Source organism: Castor canadensis, chromosome 5, assembly GCF_047511655.1.
Source record: "Castor canadensis chromosome 5, mCasCan1.hap1v2, whole genome shotgun sequence".
NCBI classification, from domain to species: domain Eukaryota; kingdom Metazoa; phylum Chordata; class Mammalia; order Rodentia; family Castoridae; genus Castor; species Castor canadensis.
This window is the reverse complement of record NC_133390.1, coordinates 26,090,799-26,104,358: the sequence shown is the minus strand read 5'-3', so window position 1 is coordinate 26,104,358 and position 13,560 is coordinate 26,090,799.

Genomic DNA, 13,560 nt, shown 5'->3' with positions numbered 1-13,560 from the left:
AAATCTCTTTCCAAAAGAATTAGTGTTTCTCAGAATTTTTTCAATAATTAGTCAAAAATATTTATTTTGGAGCTAATAAGATGATCAAATATCTGACTGAAGAGTTAAGCGACCTTGCTTGGCACCTGGAGTTCATGAGACCCTATCTCGAAAAAACCCATACCAAAAAAGGTTGGCAGAGTGGCTCAAGCAGTAAGAGCACTTGCCTAGAAAGTGTGAGGCCCCCTCTGCTACCAAAAAAAAAAGAATTAAATAACCTGACTTGTGTATATTAGTCTTATAATTGTTTTTGTTGCCCATGAACTCTCAAGATTATGAGTATATATGCTGGTTATGTTTTCAAAAACATTTGTATTATCAGACTAGTTGAAACCATTTTAACTATGTTTGTAGAGATTTCCTGGCAGCCAGAATGTGCCTGAAAAAATATGTTCAAATAAATGACAAAAGAAGAAACAGGTAGTACCTTGTAGACCTTCCCCCAAGCTGAAGAAACTTTACTAGTATACATATAGCATTTTCAGAAATATAAACTAGAATCCTTTGGTTGTACATATATCTTAATTTTGGGTTTGTTTTTTGTTTTTGTTTTTTTGCTGTCCCTGTAAAATATTCCATGGAGTTAGACTTTGATCAAACTTTGAGCCTGATGATGACTATATTTCCAGACGTCTGTCAAAATCTCTGAGTCTCTGTAACTTCAGCTGTGCAATGGAAGTTATCATTCCTAAAATAATGATGGAAGCACCTTAGAAAACATAAAGCAGTGTATGTGGGGGGGGGTGTTTAAAAGGAGCTATTCACATTACCTTGTATTCTAACCCTAAATTTATTGTAACAAAGGGAGCCAAGTCATACAACCCCCCTGAGCTACAACCTTCAGCAACAGTTGGTATGCAGTAATAATAATAATATTGCCAACATATACACAGCTCAGATGAGGTTCAAGTGAGATTGTATTATTTATTCTACTGTAAGAATGTAGAAGATGACTGACTAGCTAGATATGTCACCAATCAGTTCCTGGGTTCTTTTTGTTCTAACTGGACACAAATCATGAACAGATGTAGAGAAACTTTTCTAGTGATGACAGTCTCGGGCCCTTAAGAATCCAAGACCTAAGAACTAGACGGGAGGATCCAGAGGCTGGCAGATCCGAGCCTTGAGAGCTAGAGACTGTTCCAGGCTTTAGAAGTCAGCAACTTCTAGGCACTCTAGTTTCATTGCTCTGGTCTTTAGCCACCAACAGTCTGGCACCTGGCAGCTATTATAACTTTGGCTTCCAGCGCAGTTAAGTGGCATTAGCAGACAGAAATCAGCAGTGCCTGCTAGTGTTACAATTCGCAAATGGACCTCAAGTCTGGGACCCTCAGCCCCACAGCAACTGGCATTATAGCCCTCAGGCCTGGAGTGTCTGAGACCCTGTCATTAAGGTTTGGCAGCTATCTGACTCATCGAGTGACCAGGACCACAGTTTCTCTTCTCTGGGTCTTCATAGCTTTCTTTCTTTGCTCAGCCTCAGCTCTCTGCTCCGTCTCACTTTCTCTATTTCTAACATCCCTCATTGTCTTTGCTACCCCGCTCTCTGTCCTTTCAGTATCAGCACTCTCTGGAACTCTGGCCTCTGTCACCACCAGCGTGGAGGCAACTACTGGTTCTGCTTCTGCCTTCTGCTGCCACCTTCACTGTTGCTACTGCTCTGCTGCTCCTTCCACCACCTCTTCTGTGTGTTGTCAGCTCAGTCCACCTACTAATGATAAAGATAAAAAGTAGGCAAGAAAAAACCACTCAGGAGAATTCTTTTATTGGGCCTGATGTAACACCAGAAAGAAACATAGGAAGGTGTCTTCTAGCTGTCTCAAAAAGTGAGTCAACAACCTGGTTACATAGTCAGAAAGAAGGTATTGCAAAGGGGTTTGCACAGGTCAACAGCAATCCTCCATACAAAAGAAGGGCTGTATTTGTACCAGTCATGGTCCTTTCCCACTGGGGGACATACTCCTCCTCTGGCCTAAATGAGCTCACCAATTTTTTTTTAATTTTTATTTTATTCATATGTGCATACAATGTTTGAGTCATTTCTCCCTCCTTCTCCCACCCCCTACCTTACCCCCCCCCAACCTCTCCCTCTCCCTCTCTACCCCCTCGCTACCAGGCAGAAACTATTCTGCCCTTATCTCTAATTTTGTTGAAGAGAGAGTATAAGCAATAATAGGAAGGACCAAGGGGTTTTGCTAGTTGAGACAAGGATAGCTACACAGGGAGTTGACTCCCATTGCATTCCTGTGGATGTGTGTTACCTTCTAAGTTAATTCTTCTCGAACTAACCTTTTCTCTAGTTCCTGGTCCCCTTCTCCTATTGGCCTCAGTTGCTTTAAAGTATCTGCTTTAGTTTCTCTGCATTGAGGGCAACAAATGCTATCTAGTTTTTTGGGTGTCTTACTTATCCTTATACCTTCCTTGTATGCTCTCACTTTATCATGTGATCAAAGTCCAATCCCCTTGTTGTGTTTGCCCTTGATCTAATGTCCGCATATGAGGGAGAACATAGGATTTTTGGTCTTTTGGGCCAAGCTAACCTCACTCACAATGATGTTCTCCAATTCCATCCATTTACCTGCAAATGATAACATTTCATTCTTCTTCGTGGCTGCATAAAACTCCATTCTGTATAAATACCACATTTTCTTGATCCATTCATCAGTAGTGGAGCATCTTGGCTGTTTCCATAACTTGGCTATTGTGAATAATGCCACAATAAACATGGGTGTGCAGGTGCCTCTGGAGTAACCTGGAGCTCACCAATTTTTGTGATGGCAAGAAGTCCATCACAAGCTTTTGAACCATTCATAGCTAAGAGAGTGCTTCTGGAGCTGAAGTTGTACTTAAGCAGCAAGCAGCTATTGTTGCAGGGTAGCTTCCTCAAAGCATCCATGAAGTATTTCAAGTATCTGAGCTGACATGAGGGCAGTCTGGCCAGCCGCTTGGCTGAAGTCCTCCACTCGAAGTAGCAAGGGCACCAAGGAAGACTCTAACAGCTGTTAATTAGGGAGTCAAATTGCCCAGGTCCCCAATAGCTTAGCTTAAGGGAAAAATAGACATTAAAAAGGTACTTACAATAAAGGCCTATCATTAATATCAATGCACTTTAACAATAATTAACAGTCCTTTGCTCTTAACCAAATACCCTTGCGGAGAGTTGGGTTATTCTATGTCTTATATAGGTAATTACATACATATAAATAGACATGACTGAAAGCTATGATGAGAATGATTTGTAGTATCAGAGATTTCTAACTAATAGAAGACCAATATGGATACACAAATAACTGTTATACAAGACTCTAACTCTTAAGAAAGCAGTACATGAAAACACAAACACTTTTCTTTGTTTTTGGTCCTGATTATTTTTAGCCATTCTAGTTCTGATTTGACTAACTTTGTCCTTTAGGGGGAAAAAAAATCAGCAGTTAGTTACCAGGAACAGCTACATAATTTGTGGGACCCAATACAGAATAAAAATGCAGGTGTCCTCTTTAAATTATTAGGAATTTCAAAACAATGACAGCTAAGCACTAAGTTACAGACAAGAGCCCATTTAAGTGCAGATCTCTGTGCAGCTACACAAATCACATGCCTGTGAAGTCAGTCCAGACACAAGCAAGAAATTGACTTGCTCATTTTAGCAGAAAGTATTAAATTTCTAAGGTTGGGATACAAATTGCACAGAAAGATCCAACACCCCAAACTACATATATATTACTTATTGAAGATATCTTAGCACTGCCATGAAATACTTGATGCTATCACTTCTGTTGCGGTCATCATTAACTATGAACTTAATTTGTATCATAACCACTATAGATGCTAAAGAGAAGATTCTCTGTGGTCCCTGCATTTCTGTGGATCACTAGCTCTTGATTGTGTTTCTGGGGTAAAAATATCTGACTGACACCATGTAAGCCATGTGTCCCTTACAGTTACAAGAAATAACAAAAGCAAGAAGCTAGCATCTTCCTCATTTAGCAGAAGATGAGCTATGTCCACCAGCAAGCCATAGAAAATAGGGAATTCCCCCAAAATAAGAAGAAGGAGTGACATGCTAAGCAACCAATAAAAATGGCAAAAGTTCTTTAGAAAAAGGCAAATATCAACATAATGAAGTTTTGCACACTCATTGATTTTACCCTAACTCCTTTACCTTGTAAAGGAGATGCTGATAGAAATGGTCCTGGGTAATATGTAAAATATCCACACAGGTACTCTTCTTTCTAGCTTCTTTCCATTGGAAAACATCTTGGGGGTCCCCAATTTGTTTTCAATATTTTCTCAGGATTATGAGTTTAACCAAAACCATAATTTTCCAGTCACAGCACTAGTGCAGTTTTTCATTGTTCATCCAAATGCTTCTTCCAGAATGTGTTCTGGGAGTGACTCCAGTCACTCTTCCATAATCATTTTAATGCCAAAGACTCCCAGATCAAGCCAATTACAAAAAGCCCCTTTCCCTGGCCACAGTGATCTGAAATGTACACTGTTGAACTTTAATATGCACACCAATTATTAGGGATTTTGGGAAGAAGGAAAGGGAAATGGGGTTTGAACCCAGGGCTTAGCACTTACAGAGCAGGTGCCCTACTGCTAGAGCCACACCTACAGTCCATTTTTTGATCTGGTTATTTTGAAGATGGGAGTCTCAAGAAATATTTGCCTGGGCTGGACTCAAACTACAATCCTCCCAATCTCAGCCTCCCAAGAAGCGAGGACTATAGGTGTGAGCCACCAGCGCTGGCACTAGGGATCTTTTAATGCACGAATTATGATTCAGTTGATGGGGGTATGCATTTTTCAGAAGTTCATCGATGATGCCTTTGTGACTGGCCTGTGAAGAACACTCAGAATGACAAACACCTCAATGTCTTCTGGGATCCTGGATTGTGCACTTCATCCAAACCAGCCAGCTGGCCAACACATAGAAAGCCAAGGGATGATGAAGCAGAAGTGGGGAAAGAGTATGAGTATTCTGCTTCATCTTTGAGCTAGCTGTGCCTAATGACTCCTCACTCCAGTCTCAGAAGCCACCAAATCAATTTTTCTTTAAAGAATACCAAGTTGGATTTCTTCACTTGCTTCCAAAAAAAAATGCATAGAATATACATTTTCTTTCAATATAATCTCAGTAATCCAAGCTGTCCTGAGCATAGCTATTTATCATCTGCTACATTTACAACCTACCTTTGACCACTATGAATTATAACTCATGATCGTTAGAAACAATTAGGAACATGTGTATACTTTCTTAATTTTTTACAGTTTGAAATTCACTTATTTTCCTCTTATATTTGTCATTGTATTAGTAAAGCAATAACTTATCATTTTTTTGACTTTTGAATTTCCTATACACTTCTTTTTAAAATTTTTTATTAGGATATATTTGTTGTACAGGAGGGATTCATTGTGAAAATTCTGAATAGGTTTATGTTGTACATTGGTTATTTCGCCTCCACCATCTCTGCCCCCTCAACTCCTTCCCACCCCACTTAAAGGAATTGCAAGAAGTTTCATTGTTCTATTTTGTCTAAGTATATGAAGTCCATCAACTATATTCCCTCATTTTAATCTCCTTCATTCACCCCCCTCCCACAAGTACCCACACATACACTGTATCTATTTTACAATTCTTTCTTTCATTATTAATTCCTAAGCCCATATTCAAAGGGGTTTTTCAACAAACATGATGAAATACAAACGTATATGCTGAACATGCTTGTAATGGAACTACACTATGAAACTCAGGGAAGGAGGGAAAGAAAATAGAGAATGACAGAGCATCAACAATACATAATACATAACATCTGTGAAGGTAGAAGGCATAGGGTGTGTATTGAAAGCTGTATGGTGAGAGGGAAAGTGTAAGGGAAAGCAATGGAAGGGGTCAATTGACTAAAGTAACACCTTATCTTTTAAGGTTTCTCTTCAATCAAGTGGAAAAATTATGTTCATTAGAAATTTTTCTTCCTATACTCTTCTGGCTTCCTGTGTTTATCTGTTGACCTCTATAGGCAAAATACCTCTAGAACAGGGAGAGAAAAGTACAATCCAACTCCAGCTTATTGTGGAAAGATGCTTATGGAGCTAAACTAGTATACAAAATGACATGGTCTTGGTCCTGTGGATCTAAAATTCTATCAAGTTTATAATTTTATATAAATCACTCTTATCCATAAAAATGATAACTAATTGTTTTGAATTAACAGTAAAGACAAGTTGAGATCATTTTCTATTTTAAAAATTGTGCCTTCCATTAACTGCATTGTCTACCAAATCAGTCCTGCTTTATTCTGATGGCATGAATTATTAATCTTCCTGAAAGAAGGGTGGTAATTTTGAACACAAAGTAAAATAACACTTTGAGAAATATTCCTGTTGAAAAATGACTCATTATTCCAAGAGGTGATAATGTCACACTCCTTTGAGACAAAAAAAGATATTCTCATTACAAGTACAAACAGTATGGTAATTTGCAAATTCACAAAGCCTGGTAAGATCCTTTTGTTAAAGCAATTTACTATTTTTTCCAAAACCTTTATTTTGTCAGGCTACAATAAAACAAGATAGAAAAACAACTTCACCAGATAACTTCTACCCACTGATCTTTACATGCTTCTTCTGTCTAGAGGCCTTGAGTATCCCTTGGGCCCAGGTGAGGTGCTTTGCATGAACCCTCATGGCATCCTGTCCTCCCTTCATCTTCCTTAGAACATCACCCACTTGCTCACTTTCCTGTATCCCTCCCTGACTCTTCCCATCCCTCCACACAGCTAAGGGTTTGGCACAAAGTACGTCAAATATTTTTTTTAATAGACGGACAAGAAAGATGCTGTATTGCAGTTCATAATATATGGGGTACTTTAAGCTTGCAACTTTCTTGCATAGCTCTTATGTGATCTGTTTTAAGAAATTTTCACTCTTTATTGGATTTTGTTTTTAATGTGTTTACCTAAAAAACTTTTAGTGTTCCTCCATAATATAGTTACCCAGTGTTGTCGAATGTAGCTTGTAAAGACACTGGCGTGATTGCTTTCATAAGTTGCAAATCCAAATCCATAATCAATGGTTTAATTGTACTTGAAATAAGGAACAGATTAAGTACTTTTTAAAATACAAAAACACGGGAAAGAATTCATAGATTTTTCTCCCACCGTTGGATGATATCAACAACTACCACTAGGGGGTGCTTAGCCTCTTCTTATTTGCAGTAAACAGAATGCCTGTAGTGAACCAGCACACACTGCCTTCCCATGCTCATAAACTGATATCTCCATTCTTCTTTGTATGTGCGAGTTAATTTATTAAATTTTGTATTAGTCCTTACATATTTTGCATATACAGTCCAATAATTTCCTTCATGTTTATTTAATATTCATCTACTTACACTCAAATGATCACTTTCCTTGATAGAAATTAATTTTAGATGTAATTTTTTTTCCATTTTCATAGCTCTGCTGACATAATAAGAAAATAATATGCCTAGTATCAAAAGTAATACATTTTCCATTCTAAAAATAGAAAATAATTATGCATATGCCTGAAATTTTTTTAAAGATAAAGCAAATATATTTAACTTAAATTAATGATAAGGCTTCCAAATTTTATACATGACAGAACACATTTAGGGTCTCAGTAACTTATTTCATCATGTTCCAAGCACCAGCCCCTGCCAAAAAATTCAATTGCTTAAGCAATTGAAGAAGTATCTAAGTTCCAACAACATAACACCTGTTTGAAAAAAAATACATATAAATACAAAAAAAGTATGCTTCATTATCTCACAATAGTTCTGTTAGTTATTTAACTACTTTAAAAATTTAGTAGCTTAAGTGAGCACTTTCCATCACCTAGTTTCTGCAGGCCTGGAATCTGGGAGGGTCTAGCTGAGCAGCTGTAGCTCAGGATCTCTCGCGAAGCTGCTGTTAGGCTGTTGACTGGGGATGCAAACACCAGAAGGCTTCGCTGAGGCTGGAGGACCCAATTCTAAGATGGCTTATTCATATGGCCAAGTGAGCCAAACGACTCAGATTCCTGCTGGCTGATGGCAAATTAAGTCAAATCCTGGACACCCGGGTACCTTCTGAGTGCTGCTTAAGGTCTTCACAAATGGCAGCTGTCTTCCCCAAAAGTAAATAATCCCAGGGAGAAATAATGCTTTCTGGGACTTGGACTTGAGAATTGCATACCATCACTTCTGCCATACTGTATTTTTCAGAGCTTGTCATTAAATCAGCCCATAATCAAGGAGAGAAGTATTAGGCTCTACCTCTTAAAGCAAAGTTTGTCAAAAGAATTTTGACAACTTTAGAACCACCACCAATGGAGCACATGCACCTGTGAGGGCCTATCTTTTGTTTTGTTTTCTTTTTTTCTTTTTTTTTGAGACAAGTTCACAAAATATAGACGAGACTGGGCTCCAACTCTCAATCCTCCTGCCACTGCCTCTTGAGTGATGAGTTCACTGCCCTTTTAACTAAACAACAGCTGGATATGAAGAAAAAAATAAGAAAGAAAAAATACAACTTAAAAGTTCAGTTTAAAATATAAAATATATAAATATATCAGGTCTGAGGCCCTGGGTTCAATCTGTGGCACAAAAAAAGAAAGAAAAGAAATCAATAGCCAATAAGTATTTTTTTCTGGTTTTAAAAGGAATATTTTTTTAAATATTTTTATTCTCCTTTCCTAATATAATGGCATTTTGGTGTCAACCTGGAGTCTGTGCCAAATGGTTACATAATATATCTACTTCCTCACTCATAGAAAGTTAATTATTAATAAAAGTACACATAATGAAAGGTTTCTGTTAATTGCAACAGATTAAAAAACCACATTTCTCTTGCTCCTTCCCGAAACCCCATTCTAATAACAAAAATTATTTTTTAAGTTCAAAATCTCACAAAAGCAAAAACAACAGAAGAGGTAATTCCAGAAGAGGATTATTTTCCACAAAATACCAGAAGATGAGACTCTGAAAACCTAGTGGTAAGTACCTAGAGAAGCAAAAAAAGCAAAAACAAACAAACAAAAAGCCAACTAAAAGCAGGCTGATTTCTGCTTTCATAGAGGAATGGGGAACCTCTGAAGGCATTTCAAGTTGGACTGAAAACTGGAGAGTTTGATTTTAAAAATCTGAAAAATGAGTTAATAGGCCTTTCTGTCCCCTCGCACACTCCATGCATCAGGTAACTACAGTCAAAGCAGAAGGTAGCAGATTTCCAGCTGACAATGGAGATAGATGTTCAATGAGTCCACTTTCAGAAGAATAAGATCTAGTCTTCTTTCCATACTGGGCCTTGAGAACATTTTCAAGCTTATAGTCCATCCTATAATATTGTGGAGAAGTCCTCTGGAAAGCGCTAACCCTAAAAATACTGATAGCCAGGAGTCCCCCAAAACAGCCAGTTCCAGCCTGAGCACTTTACAATAAACCTGTCACTTAAGAAAATTCATATGAATGAACTTTCAACCATTTTAATGCCTTATTCTGAAAATAATTTATTTTGAAATAACTTACATAAAAATTTCCAGGTCAGAGCAAAGAACCTGTATCCTTCGCAGTCTGATTCCTCACTCATTAAACATTTTTCTGAACGTGCATGATTATTAATTTTTTTTCTTTCTCACACTCTTTCTACATGTATGTTGGGGGAGGTAATATGCCCACTGCCACTAGTTGTACCTGAATCTTTTGAAAGGAAGCTTCAGACATGATGTCCCATCATCTCTAAATATTCTGTGTGTATTTCCTCACAACAAAGACACTGTCCCATTCAAATTTTGCAAATTATCCAAAACTGTGTCCTTTATCTTCCTGTTCCAAGATTATAGCAAGAATTCTGTATTGCCTTTGATTCTTATGTCTCTTCAGTCTCTTTCAACATAAAACATATTTCTTAGCCTTTGATGCTTGCCATGGTTTAGTACTGGAATGCCCTTCAAAAGCCCATGTAGTAAAGGCTTAGTTGCTGGCCTGTGGTGGAATCCTTAGGAGACAGGGCACAGTGGAAGGAAGTTAGGTCCTGGGGGCATGCACTTTAAGCGGATATTGGGACTCCACTTTCTTCCTAGCTGTTGCTTTTTTCTTCCGGGCTCCCATGAGGTAAACAGACCTCCTCTACTACATTTTCTCTCCATTATCTTCTTTGCTGCCACAGGCCCAAAGGAATAGCCATAGACTAAAACCGTGAGCCAAAATAAATAATCTTCCCTCCTTTTAAATTGTTTACCTCAGGCATTTGTTGCAGCAACAAAAAGCTGACTAGCTCAATATCTGCAACAATTTTTTTGTAAGTCCAGATTTCCCATTCTATATGATGACATTCAGAAACAAGACCAGACACAAGACATATATCCTTGACAGGAATTCCATAGAAATCACACTATACTTTTCTCAGCGTATCTCATAATGGGGTAAAAAAGAGAACTATCAAGCCTTAGAAAGTTTTGAAAGTTCAAGAAAAGTATAAGAGAGAAAAATGAAGTCAGAGGTTACTACTACAAACAACTGAGAAGAGTCTGATAATTTATCCTATTTACAAGCTTGCAAGTTAGCCTGCCATGGTGCTATGGATGCTGGTGAAAAGGGATTTGAGAATCCTGGGTCAAGGACAAAGAATTTTATTGCTCACAGAAGAATAGCAGCATGAGCTTCTGATCAATCTGGCTCCATTCGCCTTCCAAGTCCTATGGTGGGACAAACAGAAGCCCAGACAGAAGCTGTATATATAGTGGCTTTGTATCACAGCTTGACAATGCTTAGCTTGGGGAACCCCAGCCTTTTAATGAGCTAAAAGCGAATGTGCATGGCTTTTTTTTTTCCAGGAAGGAGAAAATATCTTTAGCAAACTGAGCAGCAAACACACCTGATTTTAACACTATCGGTACCTTCCAAGGCTATTCTCTATATAGAAAGATGTTCCTTGACTTAAAATGGGGTTACTTCCTAATAAACCAATGAAAAGCTGAAATACACTAAGTCAAATTTTTCTAACCTACTGAACATCTCAGTTTAGCAACACAGTACACTGTAGAATGTCAGTTGTCTCCCCTCTTTATCACATGGCTAACTGGGATCTGTGGCTAGATGCCATTGCCTAGCAAGAAAAGAGAGTTGCTACCTTGTATTACTAGCCTGGGAAAAGATCTAAATTGATCATATGCTTTCTACTGAATGTGTATCACTTCACCACTGTAAAGTAAAAAAATCCTAAGTTAGCCATCCATCGTGCATTGGAGACCTTCTGTATTTATATCCTTGAAATAGGAGCCTGCAACAAAAGCTATCAGTGCCTCTGCTCATAAAATATAAAGAAATGCAAAAGTCACTATGTGACTCACTTTTGAAAATAATAGAGTCATAATACAGTGAACTCTGGGTGTTGATTTAATCAAAAATTTGACTTAATTTTTTAGGACTGGGGAAAAGTGGGAAGGGTGTATTGAGGAGAGTATACAGGCATAAGAGAAAATAAATCATCTATTTTGTAATAAGAAATGAAGAAAATCAAGAAAAAGAGGTAAAGTGTATTATATCAACAGCATGAGGAATAACTGAAAGTGTTGAATGTGTGGTGTTGCCCCTTAGAGCCAGTGTTCATGAGATTGGAAAGTTGGAACTAGCTACTCATTTTTCGTCATTGGCTACTTGACATTTTAAAGTATGTACAGTATTATCTTTATGAAAATTCAAATATACTTGGATGCAATAAATAGGGTGTGGGTGTAGTACCAGCTACTTGAGAGGTTGAGGTGGAGGGGTCACTTGAGTCCAGGAGTTTAAGCTGCCCAAATGTCTCTTGAGGACCTAATGGGAATATAGGTATTTCAGCTTATTAAAGAGTAACTTTAAAGGAATAAATCCAGTCCACTCATTTTAGGGAACAGATAATCACTAATGAGACAACACTCTCAGCCCTAGTAGATATGACTGGATCTCGACTCTCGCATTTACTGGGTTCAATGACTCCAAGCTCTTCTCAAAGGGCATTGGGAGAAAGAAGATGACCTCATTGCTGACATAGTGTTTTCAGTACTCTCTCCTAGCTGCTTTAGACTGTGTGCACAACAAACAAAGCTTTACTTTGTGGAGACTTCTAGGCTTTTAACTCTCAGGAGACCATTCATTTATGCCACACAATGTAGATGGGAGCAGTGGTAGGTGTGAGGGTACAAAAAAGTTAGTGGAAAAAGAAGGCAATCTAATATTCTTCAATTTTATAAAATCAAGTGTTATATACTGGTAGAACAATTTATGATTATTTAAATAAAGTGAACAAGAGACAAATTTGTATGTATGGCATGATATTACTTAGGTAAAAATATAATGAGTCAGTATAAGTGTACATAGTTAAGCATAAATATTTGCATTTCCAAAGAAAATATCTGTAAAGAAATATTTTGAACTGATAAAAATTGTTACCTCTGAAGGGTGGAATTAGGGAAAGGGTGAGTAGGACTCAGAGCTTTCCCTCTCTGTTTTATATTCTTCCATATTTTTAATTTTTATTTTTTGGTACAAATGACCCTATATGTGGAATGAAAGATTAAATGAAATATAATATCTGCCTTCCTCATTCTTCCTAATGGCTATATAGTTACCATACAATTTCTGAATGTTTCATTTACTTGCTGTTGTCCTTATTATGGGCAGTGCTCACCTTTTTCACTGAATTTTTATGTGTTATATGAGTATTTGTGAATAATTTTTAAATGAGGATAAATTCCTCCAAGTGGAAACCTGTGTCAATGGATATCCAGAGGTTTAATATGACTGCCCATACAGTCCCTTAAGATATTAAATAAGGTTGACAGGATTGCCCTCATTTTAATGACAAGGAAATTTATTTTCATTTCGTTTATTCATATGTGCATACAATGTTTGGGTCATTTCTCCCTCCTACCCTCTGCCACCTCCCTTTCCCCCTCCGCCACCTCCCTCTCTCCCCCACCACCTCTCTTCCAGGCAGAAACTGTTCTGCCCTTATCTCTAATTTTGTTGAAGAGAGAGTATAAACAATAATAAGAAGGACAAAGCATTTTTGCCAGTTGAGATAAGGATAGGAGGAGATTCCTAGCATTGCTTCCATGTACAAATGTGTTACATTCTAAGTTGATTCTTATTGAACTAACCATTTCTCTAGTTCCTGATCCCCTTCTCCTATTGGCCTCTGTCACTTTAAAGTTTCTGCATTAGTTCCTTTGCATTGAGGACATCAAATACTATCATGTTTTATTGGGTTTCTTACCTATCCTCATACCTCCCTTGTGTGCACTCATTTTATCATGTGACCAAAGTCCAATCCCCTTGCTGTATTTGCCCTTGATCTAAAGTCCACATATGAGGGAAAACATTTGATTATTGGTCTTGTGAGCCTGCTAACCTCGCTCAGGATGATGTTCTCCAGTTCCATCCATTTACCTGCAAATGTTAAGATTTCATTCTTTTTCATGGCTGAGTAAAATTCCATTGTGTATAAATACCACATTTTCTTAATCCATTCTTCAGTA